Genomic DNA, 19,448 nt, shown 5'->3' on the forward strand with positions numbered 1-19,448 from the left:
ACAGCAGCAGTGGCGGTGAAGACAGTGGCAGCAGTGGCAGTGGAATGGCAGTGGCGAAAATACTGGCTGTGGTATGGCGGCGGCAGCAACAGAGAAGGTGGTAGTGGTGGCAGAGCAGTGGCAGAGAAGGTGGAGGAGGTGGTGGTGCGGTGGCGGCAAGGAGAAGGTGGCAGTGGCGGTGGAGAAGGCAGTTCAGATAAAGACCTGGAGGCGCTGGGGGGGGGGCTGGGCCACTAGCCAAAGCTCGGAAGCATACCGCGTGCTTCAGTGAGCCCCCGACCCTCTCTGGGTCACTTCATGCCACCTCCTCTTCACCTAGGAAGGGGCACAAAGTGACCTGAATCAAGGTTCAGGCCTTGGGCCGAAGCGGTGCACAGCCCTACCAAATAGTATTGATAGTGCAAATATTTTGTTCATTGAGATGAGTCTAAAAATGTATGAGCATTTCATTTTTGCTCATGAAACACGTGAGCATGCCCTGCTTTAAGCTCTGAATGCAATCACCACCATGAGCATGTGTCCACCAAAAGGTGTGGAAATTTCTAGACATGTGCTCATGTTTGATGCACAAGTGTCCCAATTTGAGCAAATCTTCCCTATAGACTCAATCAGCCCCACGTTACTCTATGGAGGAAATTAGGAAATTTGCACATGTTTTGGGAAAAAATGTGCAAATTTCACATTGGATCTCTGCTTGATTTGTGTGCTTTCCCCCTTCACATAGAATGAACAGCGATCATGAATGCAAACAACAACTGGGCATGAGACGAGCAGCGAAAAGACGTTCAGAGACTCCTAGCCATCTGGAACATCACTCATTCACCCACCCCTTAGCAGTTCCCCTGGCTCTTTGGTAGCCTGTTCAGCAGTTGGAAAGCATACTAGCTCAGTGGTAGAGCTTTGTGCACAGATGCTCTGAGCTACAAACCTTGACTTCTTTAGTACAAAGGATCAGGCAACAGGAAATATTTTCTCCAGGATCACAGGCAGCATGCCTCTGAATTAGCGCTGTGCTGAAAATTTCTCGCACATATTTTTCAACCATTCTCATTCAATTTGATAGAAAAAAAAATACTTTCAAAAAGAAATTCAAAGGAGGAGAAATTTCAAAGAAAATATCATGGGTTGCATTCGGGGTTCTTGAGCTCACCTTACTTGGGAGGTGGCTGAGAGTGTGCATGAGTGTCCACTCTGCCACTGTACAATAATCTATGTGACAGCCTGTAGACTCCCTAGGTTCCCACATTTCAGTCAAAGCCAGTAAAAGGAAGTCATCATGAGGCAATTCCTCCCATGGGGCTTTTTTAGTTCAGGAAGTGCACTAAAGCCTGGGAGGCTGCAGAGCAGTGGAAAGATGTGTAGTGGAGAGATAAAACACACACAGCACACTCCACCACCTCACAGTGTTTAGGTAAGCTCAAAAATACCACCAAACAAAATTCAAAGTTCTCCCTCAAAGAAGTGGAAACCTCGATACAATTGATGCTGTTGCCACTTGCAGGAGCAGTGCAGTAAACCACCTTGGGGGGGGGGAGAAGAAGCTGTGTTACAACCCCTCCTAACAGTGAGCCCTATCTGTGAGAAACTGCAGGAGAATTTTCTTCTCCCCTAGGAGAACTTTGGTGAAATTGTCCCCCAAATTCCTCTGCCCACAAATAGGCTGGAGAATTTTGAGAGGACACTGGTGCACAGCTTTATTTTGAATACCAGGTACTGGGGAACACCAGTGAGGTAGGGTTATTGCTCTCATGTCCTCCTTTCAGGCTTCCCATAAGGATCTGGTTGGCCACTGAGAGAACAGAATGCTGGACTAGATAGGCTTTGGGCTGATCCAGCTGAGCTCTTATGGTAGACTTTTGGCTGAGACTCATGGTATCTGCTGCCAGTTGGGGGGGGGGCAATACTGAGCTACATGGTGTGTTGCCAAGAATATATATATATATATATATATATATATATATATATGATTTAGAAATAATAAACATGCTAATTGGTGATGGTTAAAGATTTTATGAAGCAGGAACAAACTAGCAAAGCAAGGAAGCAAAGCATTATAGGGCAATGATTCTAACAAAAAAACTGTAATGCAAGTTTATTATGTTTATGTTGTTAAAGTTGCCAGGAACATTTCTCAGAATGGCAATGGACAGACTCTAGCAGTGGCAGTGGCAGCTGTTGATTCCAATTCTGGAGGGGCTATGCTTCTATTCAGGGATTTCATTACCACCAGCCACAACTCTAATGGTGCTATCCAAGGTGCTGAATAGTAGTATCCAAAGTGCGGTACCCCATCCCCAAAATGGGATAAGCACCTTGGATAGCACCTTTCAGCACCTCGTATAGCACCAATTAGGGTTTTGGTTGGTGGTAATTACAACCCTGAATTGAATCACAGCCACTGTGGAACTGAGGTCACCAGCCGCCACTGAGTAGAGGCTTGGTATGTAGCATTTTTTCGATCTTTGCTTGTGTTGAGAGGTTATTTTGTTTTGTTTTTTTAAGAGTGTTTTCAGGACTTATATTTAAATTATGTATAGATTAATTTCATTAATGTTCTGGTTATATTTTAATAACTTTGAGAATGTTTATACATTTTGGTAAAGTGAGAGGATTAGCTTTAGCAAGTGGCAAGCAGTTAGCACAGATAACCATATGATTATTGTAGACATTTTTGTTTGTATTAGGTGGGAGACTTTGAGATCTAGTCAAGGACTGTTTAAGGGTAAATAATGGCTTCTCAAGTCACCATCTTCAACAGACAGCTGACTCTGAGAAATAATCAGAAGGAAAAGCATAGCTGAACATAGCTGATTACTTAAAGAGCCCAGGCCCAATAGAAAGTCCAGGCCTCAAAAGAGCAATTGTGGTTCATCACTAACTGTTTAAGATGACAATAGTCTTCTGCATTTTCACTATAGATAGACAAATAATCTCACCTGGCAGAAGGACACTTGCTATATTCCTAATACATTACTTTGAAGTGAATATCAAATCTAGAGAATATTTTGTGCAGCCTTGTTGAAAATCACTTTAACCCAGGTGGAAACTCTCAACATGAAGAAACGGGGAATAGAAAAAAATAGGGGTGGGGTTCTTCCTCTGGTAAAAAATGGCATCAGTACGAATCAACAGAAAGGAAGATTATTTATCAGGACTGGCTAAGAGAATGACATCAGATGTAATAAAGCAACCCTTAATGTAGCAAGAGAGATTGGAGATATAATCCTAGGACCACCACTAATCACACACACCACTTGATTTGTTTTCTGCCAAAGAGAGGGCCAGCTGGATTAGGAGGTGATCAAGCTTTTGGTTTCTTAATTTCACACAGACCTCCCAATGTGGCAAGGAAGTGGAATGACTCCATTAGCTCATGGAGTCACAGTCACAGAGTGTTATTTGATGCATTGAGCCTCAAATTTGAAACATTCTAATTATCTCTAATATGAATCCATCCTGACACTGCAAAAGCAACCTTCAGTGTTTTGATGGTCACCCACATTCAACAGCATTTCATCTAGACTTACTGGCTGAGAAAAATCCTAACCCACCTGACCTGGTTAGGAGGTGGCAAAATATAGCCTTGAGCACATGATTTATTCAGATCATTAAACATTGCACTCAAGTTATTAAAACTTTACATGAATAGAAAGTTATTTTTTAAATAATAGTAATTTTAATTCTAGATAATTGTTAAGCCTTTATCATTTAATCCCATTCTTTCCATTCTCAATACTTTAACATATACATATTATTTCGCCTTTTATTCTGTTCAGTCACAACATTCCCCTTCGTTACTCCTCTGTTCCAGGAACAAGAATCCATTATTCAATTTCTCAAATGAGAGAGAGCGAGAGAGCACTCATTATTTGATTCCCCTTTCCTTTCCCTGTGATGTTATCTGCAAGCTATGATGAAATATGGACACGATCAACGGAGCAATACCCCAGACTTCAATATGTTTTAAACATCTGTTGAATGGTCAAACGTTTTGACTCTATAAGCTCAGTGAAATTGCCTCCCACCCCTCAGGATTGCATGAGTCTCACTCAGATTACCTGTAAAGGCACCAGAGATAGGAATATACTTCACTTGTTGCTGTGTAACTGAGATAGTCTTCATTGTGTTTGTGTGCTGCCTTTGGTAAAGAATTGCCTTCAGGTTCTCATAATCTGATTTTTATATAATTTTAACTTTTCATTATGCATGTAGGGATGGGTGAGCATTTTGTGTGAGTTCGGTTTTGCTAAGAATTTACCCAAATTCACAAGGTTCTATATATTCAGGGCAAAAAGAACTTTTTTTTTTTTAATCCAACGTGAGAGAAATTGAAACTGACAGATTCATCCATCCAGGCCGAGGGCTTTTGAGTGCTTGTAAAGTCTGCCTTTGAACCCTTGCATATTGACCATGTTAGTGCTGAATTAGGGTCACCATCTTCCCCCCCCCTAAAATGCTCCTCATCTTTAACAGCTACATGGCAGGCAGGTACATCATGGTCCTTTCCACACTAGGAATAGCTGAACCTCCTGAATGTGGCTGGTGCAGATGGGTGGGAATTCCGTTTCAGAATGTTGTCGCTGTTGTTTATAAGAATGTGCCACAGCTTGCAAAAGTCATATTTGGGAGACAAAGAACTTGAGATTTATTTATTAAAAAAAAATGGAATGCAGGAGAAACTGAAACTGACAGCTTTGCTGATCCCTACAAGTATACAATCAATCCTAAAGGAAATTGACCCTGACTGCTCATTGGAAGGACAGATACTGAAGCGGAAGCTCAAATATTTTGGCCACCTAATGCGAAGAGAAAAGTCCCTGGAAAAGACCCTGATGCTGGGAAAGACTGAAGGCAAAAGGAGAAGGGGACAGCAGAGGATGAGATGGCTAGATAGCATCACTGATGCAATGAATATGGACTTGAGCACACTCCAGGAGAGAGCGCAGGACAGGAAGGTCTGGCGTGCTATGGTCCATGGGGTCACAAAGAGTTGGACATGACTGAACGACTGAACAACAACAACAACAAGTATACAAGCAGACCAATGTGCATATAAGCACACCAATGTATGCATCCGAAGAGGCCTGTTGGGAGGCTGTTCACTATAGAATATGCTCTCCAGAAAGCATGGAATGCTACCTGGTTTCCCTTGGCAGCTGATGTGGAGAGCATTCTGAAAAGCTGGACAGAAAGAAAACCATAAGACAGTGTCCACCTTCCTAGCTTTGGGATTCCAGAAATTGGCTAGAGCTTATGAGCAAGAGCCATCTGATGGCTATGTTAGCAACTACTGGCTCAGGACCTACTGCTACTGATGGCTAGCATTATGTACTTGGTTCAAGTGTTGCCCTTCTGGCCTTGATGTATCTCGATGTATTTTGATTTTCATTCTGACAGTACAGTCAGCCCCTTCAGACAGATTCCCTCTCTGAAAGGGAATTCTCAAGCCCCCTAATTCCACTCCCATAGTTTTACTTAGGGGAATTATTGGTGAATTTTCTCTCCCTTATGGCTTGTTGCCAAGTAAGAGATGTAATAGTTCCAACTTATTGATAATATGTTTGCAACTAACCTTCTTGAAGTGTACTATAAAGATGTAGTTGGGCAAAAGATTGCTGCCTTAGTCTTTCAGCATATGGCACCTATTAATTTCTTTGTGCTTCTTTTGAAGTTGGGTTGGGGATATCTTTACAAGTTATTATCCGTCAAATCTAACTTGGCATGACATGTATCGGCAGACAGTATGATCCAGTAATAATCCATGAGTCTACAGTGCCTCCTTCCTACCCTTTACTGAATGAAGCATGAATTTTGAAGAGCATTTTTGACATCTTGTTCTTTACTTTTACAAGGCTATCCTCAGATTTTTCACTGTCCTGCCTTAATATGGGCGAGAAAAGAGGGTATTCTGAGACCAGCATCCTCATGTGCAAGGATTTGGGACAATATAGTATAAGTCAGGGGTTGGCAACTTGCTGCCCTGCAAATGTTTTGGATTACAGCTTTCACAATCCCTGGCCATTGACCATTTTGGCAGAGGCTTATGGGAGTTGTAGTCCAAACCATCTGGAGGGCACAATGTTGCCCACCCACTGTAGAAGGGATTAGGGGCAGCACAGTTATTGTAGCTGCTTCAGCATGGCTTGATGTGTTAGAAAAATAAGGCTGGGAATGTAACGTGTCCATATCTCCTGGAAAGAGAGTGGCATGTTAAAAGAGAACCTCACTAGACATCTACTGCCATCTGAACAGATGGACAGATGAGTCTATTTCTGGTCCATGTAAGTTTTGCATGTGTTAATTCATACATCCATACTGTCCCATTTCCACAACTATCTGGAATTCCCTCCCCCTTCCCCCCCCCACACACAAAATGCACATTTTTGAATGGATCGTACACACACGTTAACCTAAAATACACATATCAGACACAGTCTGCCAGCACTCTGGGTTGACGACAAGGAAGACACAAATTCCACAGCAAATGAGAGTCCAAAGTCTATGAAAAGCATCACTGTACTTCTCATGCCAAGTCCTCAGCAATCCAAAGTTCCAATTTGAAAGAGAGTCCATGTGCAGAATGCTTCCAGAGGCTCAGATGATGGTGGATCCAAACAGAGGGGGTTTGGGGCAATAAAGATGAGATGTTACTAGCAAAAGCTCCTCCCCTTTGTACCAGCTTAAAATGGAAGGTGTGACTGTAAGACATCCCCTCCGGATCCCTTGACATACAAGGACTTTTGGCCTTTCCGCAAAGCCCCTGTCCAAACAGGGCATCACTGCTCAGCCCTCCAGCAGTGACACTTCAACCTGGGCAACCCTTCTGCAAACCCCACCCCACCTCTGCCAGGTTCTCACAGAAAGCTTCCAGCCTCCCTGTCCGCCAAGGCCAGACCAGCAGGTGGACAGGAAGTCAGGTGACTCCCCCTGGCTCTGCTCTGAGAACACTGACAGAGACAAGCTCACACAGATTCTGATGTTCCAGAAGCTGAATAGGCCCAGACCTTCCAGGCTACTTCTGGCCAAACCTTACCTATAAACTACAAGGCCCACTGCAGTGCTGAAGCTGGGTCCTGACAGTGGGCAAGTTCAAATGTGCACCCCACCCACCCCACACGTATACTTAGAGATATTGGAGAAATCGGCAATGGGATGAAATCAGTTCATATTCCTATGAATCCAACCCATGGATTCCTCAGTGGACTGGCATTTACCAAGTCACACAAATTCCATGGACTTGCAAACCATTTTGGTTACTTTCCAGAATTTTATACAAACTTAGTTGTAGAAAAATAAGTTAAAAAAACCACAAACCACTTGCTGAAAATGCACATTTCCCCCATAGACTAAAGAATGAAAGTCCACATTTGAAGGGATTTGCACATTTTAAGGGGGATTTAAGCATTTTTGCAAGTGTAAATTTGTGCAAATCCACATTGTGAAAATGCAAATTTGCGCAAATTCAGGAAATGGGGAAAAAAATCTGATTCTGTCAATTAGAGATGTACGGATTTTGCTTAATCCATTTCGTCTATGTTTCACAGCTTGTCAGGCCTTTTTCGTTCCATCGCCCATAGGGATGTTAGGTTTATATTTAATCTGGTCCATGTTTTCAGGTCAGCCATTCACAAACCTGCAAGCTCAGGCTTGCCTGTGTTTTTCCTTTCAAGGAGGGAGGAAAGCCCATTGAAAGCAAAACAAGTTTGCTTGCCTTCAAGGCTTCTTCCTGATTTGGAGGCAATGGAGACCACCGTCCCCACCCATGCATTAATGTCTTATCTAAAGCAATTCCTTAAAACGTACACACACAAAATCCCTTTTAAAAATGACCATGCCAAGCTCTGCATGATGAATTTATTGCGGGGTGGGGAAAGAGAAGCACTTTAAATAGCCAGTGAAATCCTACCTTTTAAGGCTTTTTCCTGCTCCCCTGAAAAGGTAGGGAAAAAAGCCCATTGAAAGCAAGCATAGCACTGGCAACAAATAAGGGAAAAGAAGCAGGTGAGGGCTACGGATAACAATTTCCTCTCACAGATGTGAACTCCCCTGAATTCAAAGGGGTGGGAGGTTCCAAGTATATGCATTGAAGGGGATGGGGAACCTTAAGAGGCTACTCTAAAGTGCACTCCTACGCAAGCCTACTCAGAAGCAGTCCCCATTGAGTCCAATGGTACTTACTCCCAGGAAAGTAAAGGGTCATAGGTTTTTATGTTCCTGTGTTCTTATTTAGAAAGATAAGAACTCCCTTTTTTAAATTTGCTTTGCATCCTGTTGACGTTAGAACTGATGCTGGATTCTAAACACTCTGAGGACTGGAGCACTAAAACACCAAGGATTGTTGAGAAAGACGAGATATCCCCATGCCCTTAAAAAAAGAAAAAAGAAGTCTCAGAAGTAAGCATTGCTGTGTCCAGTGAGATCTAGAAGAAGCCTTGGGGATAGTTAACCAACATACAGTTTAAGTCTGTGCATGTCTACTCAAAAGTTAATCCTATTGATTTCAATGAGGGTTACTCTCAGGTAAGTTTGCATAAGATTGAGGGAAATAAAACTTATTTTGCTATCAACAGGCACTTTCCCCCCCTTCAGGCAACCTCCCAGCCAGTAAACTTTCTGGAATGCCCATTGTGAAGGTTTGAGGCCTACAGAGGCAAAAGGGGTTGGGGGAAATCAGGCTTAGAGGCTTGGAGTTTTCTGTTGGGAGGGGGTAATCCTGAGAGGAATACTTTTATTCCTCCTGTTAAGTGTCAGTTTCAATTCTCCACTTAGGTTTCATTTCTTCAGGTCTGAAGCAGTACTTGTTAATGGAATTTTAATAGAGGAGAGTATATAAAGAGAACAAGAGAGTTAGTAAGAGCAGAGCTGGGGAGACCAGAGCATGAACAGGGAGCAGGAAGAAGCAGCCTGGAGAAGTCTAAGTACAGCTAGGATAAAAGAACTTGCTTTTTGCAAATTTTCTTTTCTTTTAATGCCTTGAGTATCACTCAGCTTTATTATGTAAATACCTTTATTTGTGATTTGTTTGCTTTCCATTTACAAGTAAAATATTGTGGTTAAACTCTTTCTACAGTGTCAGTCATCCCACATCTACAGCCTAAACCCCACATTACTGGGAAGGGGAAGTTTAAAGGAAGGAAGATCCAGGTCATAAGGGGAACTTTGACACACATGAAAGGACCTCAAGTTCTTTTATGGAGTTCCAGGAAGTACACCAACTCATTGCAGTGACATTACAGCAGACTAGGATTTTAATAGGGATGTACAAAAGGCACTTACCTTTTGCAGATTATGCTGATGGTGGGAACGTAAACTAAGATGTACGTAGACTAAGACGGTGAAAATAAGGGGAACGTAAATAGCATAGCGGACACTACATTATTTGCGTTCCCCTTATTTTCACCGTCATAGTCTATGTAAATATTTATGTAGACTAAGACGGTGAAAAATAAGGAACGCACATGAAGATCCAGGAAGATCCGCCCCAGGTAAGTCTCATCCCGGGGGGGGCGGGGGGGAAGACCGTTCCGCCACAGATTTCGGGGGGCCGAATGCGCTGGCATTCGGCCTCCCTGAGATCCGTGGCAGAATTCTCTGACATCCCTAGATTTTAGTTGAAAAAAAGAACACCCAGAACTTTCACTGTGTTACCAGTAAGCACAATGCTGGCACCCACCCACTACTACATTTACAAGGGAGTCACTGTGTCCGTAAGTTGCTGCCAATCCATTTATGTAAATTTTGGAAATTAAAAAGCACCCACATGTCTGCAGAACTGGGAGACAATGGAATGAAAAGCACCTGACAATCTGCGAAACATGGATGGAATTAATTTCACAAAATCCATACATCCCTATGTATATCCACAGGCAGCCTGATGTGGTGAAGTCTAGGAAAGCCTTTGCCACTAGATTCAACCAGGTAAGGGTGAGGCATCAGTCATGGTCTAATAGAGCTGCTGTGTGATTTTTCATGGACTGTATATAGGGATGTACGAAAGTCACTTACCTGGTCTCGCAGCTTGCCTTGCGGTGGGGGGGAGGTGCTTCACTTCTCCCCCGAAGTTCAGGCTGGGGGGGGAGGCTTCCCACCTCGCCTGGCTGAAATTCAGGCCGGGGAGAAGCGCCCCGTCTCCCCAGCCGCGAACTTCAAAAGAAAAGTAAAAAAAAAAAAAAGCCCCGTGATAGGCTACGTAACGATTTACGTAGCCTATCACAGCTAGATCTGCAAAGTCAGCCGTGATAGGCTACGTGACGATTAACGTAGCCTATCACGGCTGATTTTGCAAATCTAGCCGTGATAGGCTACGTTAATCGTTACGTAGCCTATCACAGGGGCGTTGTTTTTTTTTTTTTACTTTTCTTGTAATGGCGGCGGCGGCAGCCGGTCGAAAGACTGGCTGCCACCCCCGCCCCTGACGAAGACCTGCCGAACCGCCACCAGGACCCGCCGCCGGGAGCGACATTCGTGAAAGGTAAGTCCCATCCGGGGGGGGTACGGGGCGGGAGGGTGGTGGAGAATTTCTCCCCGAACAACGTTCGGATGACTGAATGCGTTGGCACTCGGCCCCCCGAAGTTTCGGGGAGAAATTCTCCCCCATCCCTAACTGTATATCATGGGGCAGGGGGATTCCCTCTGTAAAGATTAGGGATATACGAAAGTTCCGCCACGGATCTCTGGGAGGCCGAATGCCAGCGCATTCGGCCCCCCGAAATCGGTGGTGGAATGGTCCCCTGCCCCCCTGGGATGGGACTTACCTTAGGCATTTCTTCCTGGTGGCGGCAGCTCTGGCGGTGGCTCCGGTGGCAGTTCGGCGGTGGTGGCTGCGGCGGCCAGTCTTCTGACCGGCCGCCGCCACTGCCATTTCCAGGTAAAAAAACCAAAATACAAAAAAACGTGATAAGCTACGTAAAGATTTACGTAGCCTATCACTGCTAGATTTTTAAAAAACATCGTGACAGGCTACGTAAATGTTTACGTAGCCTACAACGGCTGATTTAAAAACAACAACAACAACGCGTGTACGCAAATGGCAGCGCCCATGGGCGCTGCCAGTTGCGTTCCTTATTTTGGCACACCTTAGTCTACGTAAATATTTACGTAGACTAAGATGGTGAAAATAAGGGGAACGCAAATAGCTATTTGCCAAAATAACGAACACAAATGGCGGTACCCATGGGCACCACCATTTGCGTACGCATGTTTTGTTTTTTTTGAATCAGCCGTGATAGGCTACATAAACATTTATGTAGCCTATCACAGCTTACTGCAGGGATGCAAATGGCGGCAGCTACGGCCACCGCCATTTGCGTCCCTGCTAGCCAGCAGCCGGATGTCCGGCTGCTGGCGGAGCTGGCCAGCGGCTCTGCAGAATTGCTGCGGAGCACAGCTGGCCGGCCAGGATTCCGGGGGGGAGGAATGGACCGCCTCCCCACCCGGCCAGGATTCCGGGGGGAGGGATGGAATGCCTCCCCCCAGCATCAGCATAATCCACGGAAAGGTTAGTACCTTTCGTACATCCCTAGTAAAGATTGTAGTTGCACACAGCAGCCCCATTGTATTGGCATGATTAGGGGTGGAGAAAAATGAACTTCCCTAATTTCACACTTTCGAACCACTACACAAACCAAAACACTTACTTTTGAAATTCACACTTGTCTGATTTTTCCATTTAAAAAAACAAACAAACAACCGCATAAATTAAGGAAAACGATGTTCAAAAACACATTCTATAAGGAGAATTACTTGCTCAAGAACGTGTATATTAGGCAAAATGAGTACGAAAATGCATGTGTTAGGAGAAAAGTGTATGCAAATGCTTATGGATTTTCATGCAAAGTTAAAAAAAAAAAATCTTAAAGTTCAGGTGAACCAAACATAAGATTGGAGAAATTCTCAAAATTTGACATGAACCAAACTTAACATTGGAAAATGAGAAATGGAAAGAAACCAAAACTGAGAGTTGTGTCCATCCCTGGGCATGATCCCGACAGACCACTGCACCATCTTTGCAAAGGATTATCTCATCCCTATATAAAGATGACAGGAAGCTGCCAGGTCAGAGTGTTTGTCCATCTATCACAGTATTTGTCTACTTGGAATGCCAATGGCTTTCCAAGATCTTGGGCAGGCTTTTCTAACTGATCCTGTTTTACCTGCAACCAGTGGAGGCTGGTGGCTCTGATTTCAGTGGGTTTGGATTCAATGTGAATCCATTCCGAGTTTGAGTCAGAACCAGTCAGAACTCTAGAGGAGCTATACAAAGTGCTGAAACATATCCCCCAAATGTTGTTCATTATTCTTAAAGTACTGATACTGTATGACAGGCATCACCTTAGGAAAGATGTTCCTTGTTCTCATGCACATCATCTGTGCTGCTGCCAGAACCTCAGTGATACACAAGGATAATCTAAAAACAAGGAGAATCAGTGTTGTCCTTCAAATGCATATTGTATTTATATACAGATTCATTAATTGATTAATACTCATACGATGAATCAATGAAGATTTCTTTAACTGAGTGGTAGTCTTAATACAGTGCCTGGGGGTGGTGCGGTGATAGAGAAGGGGGAAGATTTACTCCTTTCCTGCGGCTGCCTGCAGGGAAGGAATTGTCCCTTAAAAGCCTTTCCAGAGGGTCAGAAACACTCATGAGAAATAAAGTGTCTCCAGCAAGCTACAGGAGATGGGCAAGATCTGCCCAAATAGTCTTCTGCTTGTGCAGTTTAGGATCCAGCCCACTGAATTGTCCATATGCTAGGGATGTCAGAGAATTTTGCCATGAATCTTGGGGAGGCCGAATGCTAGCGCATTCGGTGCCCTGAAATTGGTGGTGAAACAGTCTGCCCCCCCGCCTCCCCCCCCCCCGGGATGGGACTTACCTTGTGTGAATATCTCTGGCGGCGGCGGCTCCGGTGGCAGTTTGGCGGCGGTTCGGCGGCGGTTCAGCAGCAGTGCGGTGGCGGTGGCCGGTCTTCTGACCGGCTGCCGCCACCATCATTTCCAGTAAAAAAAACACAAAAAACAAAAAAACGGGATAGGCTACGTAAACATTTACGTAGCCTATCACAGCTAGATTTTAAAAAAATACTGTGATAGGCTACGTAAATGTTTACGTAGCCTATCATGGCTGAGTGAAGAAGAAGAAAAAAACCCACATGTACGCAAATGGCAGCACCCATGGGCACCGCCATTTGCGTTCCTTATTTTGGCACGTGTAGTCTATGTAAACATTTACGTAGACTACGGCGAAAATAAGGGGAACACAAATAGCGTTCCCCTTATTTTCACCGTAGTCTACGTAAATGTTTACGTACACTACACGTGCCAAAATAAGGAATGCAAATGGCAGCGCCCCTGGTCGCCACCATTTGCGTTCGTGCAGTTTGTTTGTTTTTTTCACTCAGCTGTGATAGGCTACATAAACATTTACATAGCCTATCATGGCTGACTGCAGGGACGCAAACGGTGGCGGCTACGGCCGCTGCCATTTGCGTTCCTGGCCAGCAGGATTTGTGGTGGGAGGGACGGGGCGCCTCCCCGCCCGGCCAGAATTTTGGGGGGGAGGGACAGAGCACCTCCCCCCCACCGCGAATCAAATTTTGGGCAAGGTAAGGGACTTTTGTACATCCCTACCATATGCACACCCATGCTGAGAACTGTGCATAGTTTGTACTTGGGTACCTATAAGCAAGTGTTGAATATAAAGTCAGCATTGACTCTGCAGGCTGATTCACACATACACATGCATCACTTGACAATGGTATATTTGATAACTGACAGCTGAAACTGAATTGATTCTGTTCTCCACTGAAAAACATTCTGCCTGAGGTGATATGAAAATCCTATCTGTGGTGCTATATCGGAGTCGGCTCATTTCACACTTGTCAGTCAGCAAGTGATGAATATGCATGTGTGACAAACACTCTAGCCTTAATTTATTGTTATGAATAAGGTCCAATAGGTGCCATACTGAGAAAATTAGACTTGCTTACATGCCATACTAGAATAAATCAAACTTAACTATTCCAATTAGTTCATCTGCATCCCTCTGAATGAAGCATGCTTTATATTATATGGACTGAAGCCATAAAAACATTGTTCTGGTTTTGAACACAACAGTGCACTCTTATGCATTCCTTCTCAGAAGTAAATCCCATTGAAATCAATGGGGATTATTCCCATGTAAATATGTATGGGATTGCAGTCTTACAGTGCAATCCCTTATACATCTATTCAGAAGTAAATTCCACTGAATTCGATGGGTCTTACTCTGGATAAATGGGTATAGGCAGTCTCCATATTGGTTTCTTTTGCTGTTGCTATCAAACCCTTCTCTTCTATTTAGGGCTGGTGCAGAAGTCCAAAAATTGGGTGGAGTCTGATGGACTCCCCCCACCCCCTCATCTGTCCTCCCAGACCCAGCTTGCTGAGCCCTGGGGTGCTGATGGACCTGGCTGCCAAGCACCCTGGAGCACAGTGAATGGCTGGGAGCACCACGGCATTCCAGTGCTCTCACCCTGGCCTCCTCCCAAGGAGGTCAGGGTGAGGGGGCTGGGGGCTGGCCATCCGAGGACTCAGCAGTCCTTGTGTACATAAAACACAAGGGGTTGACTGCTGGAGTCCTTGGCATGGAGAGGAGGGGTGGCTCGCATGGCTTGGTGGGTGGGCGGGGGGAGCAGGAAGGCTCACCGAGCAGGTCTGGGCTGTGCGAGCTGAGAGGGGGACAGCTCATCAAGCTCCCCCTATCCCAGATGGAGATGGGTCTATCCGTCCCTACTTCTGTTTCCCTAAAGCCATAAAGTGTTCTGTATCTCTAATCACAGTCAACGTGATTATGTGATGTGTGTTAAACACTGAGGAGAGAAATCTAACATGTTCATAGAAGGGAGTGAAACAACTTTTTAAGATTTAATTTAAAAATCAAAATAGCTTTTCCAAAATCAAATCTTTGAATGAATGAATGAATGAATGAATACTTATGTTGTCTAGATCTCAGAGCTGTGCAAGTGAAAAATTATGCTAACCTACTTAGTATGGTCAATTCTGTGAGTGTGTAACTAAATGACAAGAAGTATACAGATAAGGCATATGAAAAGGTGAACTCTTTTTTTGACATGGCCTGAAGGTTAAATCATGAGATGTCACATTACCTTTATCAGGAAGCTATTATATTTAGGGGTGGACGAAAGTCACTTACCTGTCCTCGAAGGCCGTTCGCGGTGGGGGGGAGCGCTTCGCTGCTCCCCCCGCGAAATTCAGGCCGGGGGGGAGGCTTCCCGCCTCGCCCGGCAGAAATTCAGGCCGGGGAGGAGGCGCCTCGCCTCGCTCGGCCGCGAACGCGAAAGTAAAAAAAAAAAAAATGCCCCCTGATAGGCTACGTGACGATTCACGTAGCCTATCACGGCTGACTTTGCAAATCTAGCCGTGATAGGCTACGTGAATCGTCACGTAGCCTATCGGGGGCATTTTTTTTTTTCTTTCATTACAATGGCGGCGGCGGCAGCTGGTCGAAAGACCGGCTGCCACTCCCGCCTCGCTCGAACACCCGCCGAACCGCCGGCCGGACCAGCCACCGGGAGGGACATTCGCAAAAGGTAAGTCCCGTCCCGGGGGGGGTGCAGGGGGCGGGAGGGGGTGCGGGGGGCGGGAGGGGGTGCGGAGGATTTCTCTGCGAAACTTGTTCGGGGGGCCGAACGCGTTGGTGCTCAGCCCCCCGAAGTTTCGGGGAGAAATTCTCCGCCATCCCTAATTATATTGTTAACTAAACGAAGTTCTCAAATTGATAGAAAACACAACTATTTTAAGAGAGAATATAAAAAGCTGATCTGCAGCCCCAGAGAAATTTCACTAGTCTTATTGAAATTTTTGTTTATTTGCTTGCTTTCCTCGGAATTGCCTATGAGTGGCTTCACCAACCAAATCCAGCACTACTGAGAGGCAGATAACACCTTGAGCTGAGGTTGGCTGACTATCTTCAGTGTTAATCTTTTCTGTAGACTTCAGATAGGAAAGTGTGGAACCCCTGAGAAGTTTGGCTACTCTTAACAAAACTTCCCCCACCTTTGACTTGAACATTTCTCTCCAGTGGGAAGCTCCAAATTAACCTCAGATGTTTTGCATCCAGAGAAACTCTGTGGCAACTTTGATTTAAATTTAAAAACAAACAAACTGAACTAGAATTCTGTTCACGCAATTATGAATTGAACCAATACATGTAAAACTCAGGGGACATTTGGCATGGTGGGGCCTGGAGGTCTTGGGAATTTGGCTGGTTAAGAAATATAAGATGAATGTTCTCAGACTTTCAGAATGCTAAACACTAAAGGGTTGTCTCCACCAGTGATTTACTCTGAGCTGGTTGCATGTTGAGGTTGTTAGGGATACATGACACTATGGTCACCCAGCAGCCACCCCAGAGCTTATCAGGGAAAAACCGGATTTCCTGAGAGTCTGAGACTGCTTAAAGTCCAATTCTTTTCCTCAAGTCAGGCCCACTGCAGTATAGCTGTTGTGTTTTTAAATTTACCTCAGATATGCTAGCCCTGCCCAGCGGTATGCCTTTCACCATGAGGGTCAAGGGGTGTTTCCTGTCCCCTGTGTTTCCCAGCACAAACCAATTAGTATCTACTCAGAAGTGACTCCCATTGTGCACTGATTTTAAAGCACTGATTCCCTGAAGTCTGTAAAGTGCTTTACTGAACCTGTGATTCTCCATGGCTTGATTTATTGCCTTAGGAAGGAAGTAACTACCTCACACCTTCATTTTAGAGATCCTGTAGTTAGAAAGAGGGCTGGTTTCCCATCTTTGTTTCTCCACCCACCGTTTTCCAGCTCAAGCGTATGTGTGTCTACTCAGAAGTAACTCCCATTGTGCTCAATGAGGCTTGCTCCTGAAATGCAGGTGCATCTGGACTTTCAGGGGAAAGGAGAAAGGGGGGAAGGGGGAGCCACTCTTATTGGTTGAGATGACATTCACTCCAACCCCCCCCCCACCAGGAAGTATGTTGTGTGAAGCCATTTTTACTGGTGCGGTGCACTCGCTTGTGGAGCCCTGCATGGACCAAAGCACAGCAAAGCTGATTCCTTAAAAAAAAAAATCCGGTACTCCTCCATTTGCTTCTCCTTCCGTTGTCGTGGAGACATGGTCCAAGATGAAAATCTTGACACTTGCAAGGAAGTTTGTTCCATTGAACCCAATGTGATGTACTCCTGAGTAAACAAGGTTAGGATGGTTCTAATTGTTATATCTTTAGCAGGAGACCTGTTTGAAAAGTATGCACTCTCAGATATTGTCATTTTTGCCTTTGCAAAAATGTGCTCACACTGGCTAGATGTCATGACATTCTACATCAGACTCACTGGTATGGTGAAAGGCAGATTGGATAACAAGGGCTCAGTTCTCCTGAACTTCACAGGTTAACATCCTTCCTTTAAAAATGTTGTACCATTTAATAAAGAACAGCGATAGCAAAATTTTAGGGGCTCGATCCAGGATCTGCCTTCTGTGAGAGGAAGTTACCTCCTGTGAGAGGAAGGGCTCCACTCATGGAAGGTCCCTCCACCAGATTTTTGATGTTGCCCCCTATGGAGGATTTCCTCTCCCCAGCACTGACACCTCCTACAGAGGAACTGCTCCTTCACTAGGCAATCCCCACCTCTGAGGTTTATTTCAAGCAAATGCTTATATTCCAGGGTCTAAGGAACTCTCTGCCACTATAATTCAGGGTTCCCCAAGCTGGTGCTTTTTAGGGATGTCCAGCATGGGGAAATCTGGACCTATTCCTGCTCAATGGATTTACCCAAAGCTTCCCACACTCTTTGCATTGGCAAGCTGAGCCTCAGGCTCCGTGACAAAACACTAGGGATGTACGAAAGTCACTTACCTTTCACGGATTATGTTGATGGTGGGGGGGAGGCATTCCGTCCCTCCCCCCGGAATCCTCTCTGGGGGGGGAGGCGCTCCGTTCCTCCCCCCCGGAATCCTCCGCAGCCGGCTGGGCTCTGGGGCAGCTCCGCAGAGCAGCCGGCCAGGCCCGGCCAGGCCATAGCCGTCCGCAGCTGGATTTCCTGCCGCAGAGGGCTCTGGTTAAAACAAACAAACCGTGTATGCAAATGGCGGCTACGGCCGTCGCCATTTGCTTTCCTTATTTTTGCCCTCTTAATCTACATAAATATTTACGTAGACTATGACGGCAAAAATAAAGGGGAACGCAAATAGCGTAGCGGGCGCTATTTGCGTCCCTTTTTGATTCACTGTTTTAGCCTACGTAAATATTTATGTAGGCTAAAACAACAAATCAAGAAGGGACGCAAATAGCGCCTGCTACGCTATTTGCATTCCCCTTTATTTTTGCCATCATAGTCTATGTAAATATTTATGTAGACTGAGATGGGCAAAAATCAGGAACGCAAATGGCGGTGGCTGTAGCCGCCGCCATTTGCGTACGTGGTTGTTGTTTTTTTTAACCTACCCAGCCATGATAGGCTACGTAAATCTTTACGTAGCCTATCACGTCTTTTTTTTTTTTTTTTACAAGAGTGGAAATGGTGGCGGTGGCAGCCAGTCAGAAGACCAGCCGCTGCAGTCGCTGCCGCCGAAGCCACTGCTGGAGCCACCGCCGCCCGGAAGATCCGCCCCAGGTGAGTCATTGTGCATAAAAATTGTGCATAAAAACTGGTCATTGTGCATAAAAATCACTGCCTGTGGCTGGTCATTGTATGTAAAAGTCATTGCTCATGGCTGGTCATTGTGGCTGAATTTCCCATGGCTGCTCATTGTGAGAAAAAGTAATTCCCTGCAGCTGGTCATTGTGCATAAAAGTCATTGCCTGTGGTTGGCCATTATGTGTAAAAGTCATTGCCTGCAGCTGGTAATTGAGGATGGTCATTGTGGCTGGAATTTCCCATGGCTGGTCATTGTGCATAAAAGTCATTGCCCATGGCTAGTCATTGCGTCTGGCATCAATTAACTTAGGGAGCAATCCTATGGCTGGTAGACAGCGGCTAGATGGCCGTAGGATATACAGTTTTCCGGGAACCAACCTCAGAGCCCAGAAACCTGACCTCCCCCCATGTCCACGCGACCTTGGAGGCCGTGCGGAGAAATCCCATCCTCCGCACTCAGAAGAACAGTGTGGAGTGGCTGAAAAGGGGCAGGGCTGGGGGTCTTCTGAAGCGGGGAGAGCGGAACTGCATGGACAACACATCCTATGCGTCATACATGCAGCCTCCTCTCCCGCTCGCCCCCACCCCAGTGGCTAGACAGCCAAAAATGGCCAAAAATGGCTGTCTAGCAGAAAAAGCAGGGCAGGAGAAGTGTGTAGGGAATTCTTCCCCCACCCCCATGATTCTCCTGCCTCACTTTGGATAGGTGATCACCTCCGAGTTCGGAGGCGGACTCCTATCTAGATAGGCTTGTGCCCTTAGAATACTTTAAACCCTCCTAGTAG

Source organism: Heloderma suspectum, chromosome 2, assembly GCF_057233095.1.
Source record: "Heloderma suspectum isolate Gila_16-S chromosome 2, 16-S_ref, whole genome shotgun sequence".
Lineage (NCBI taxonomy): Eukaryota > Metazoa > Chordata > Lepidosauria > Squamata > Helodermatidae > Heloderma > Heloderma suspectum.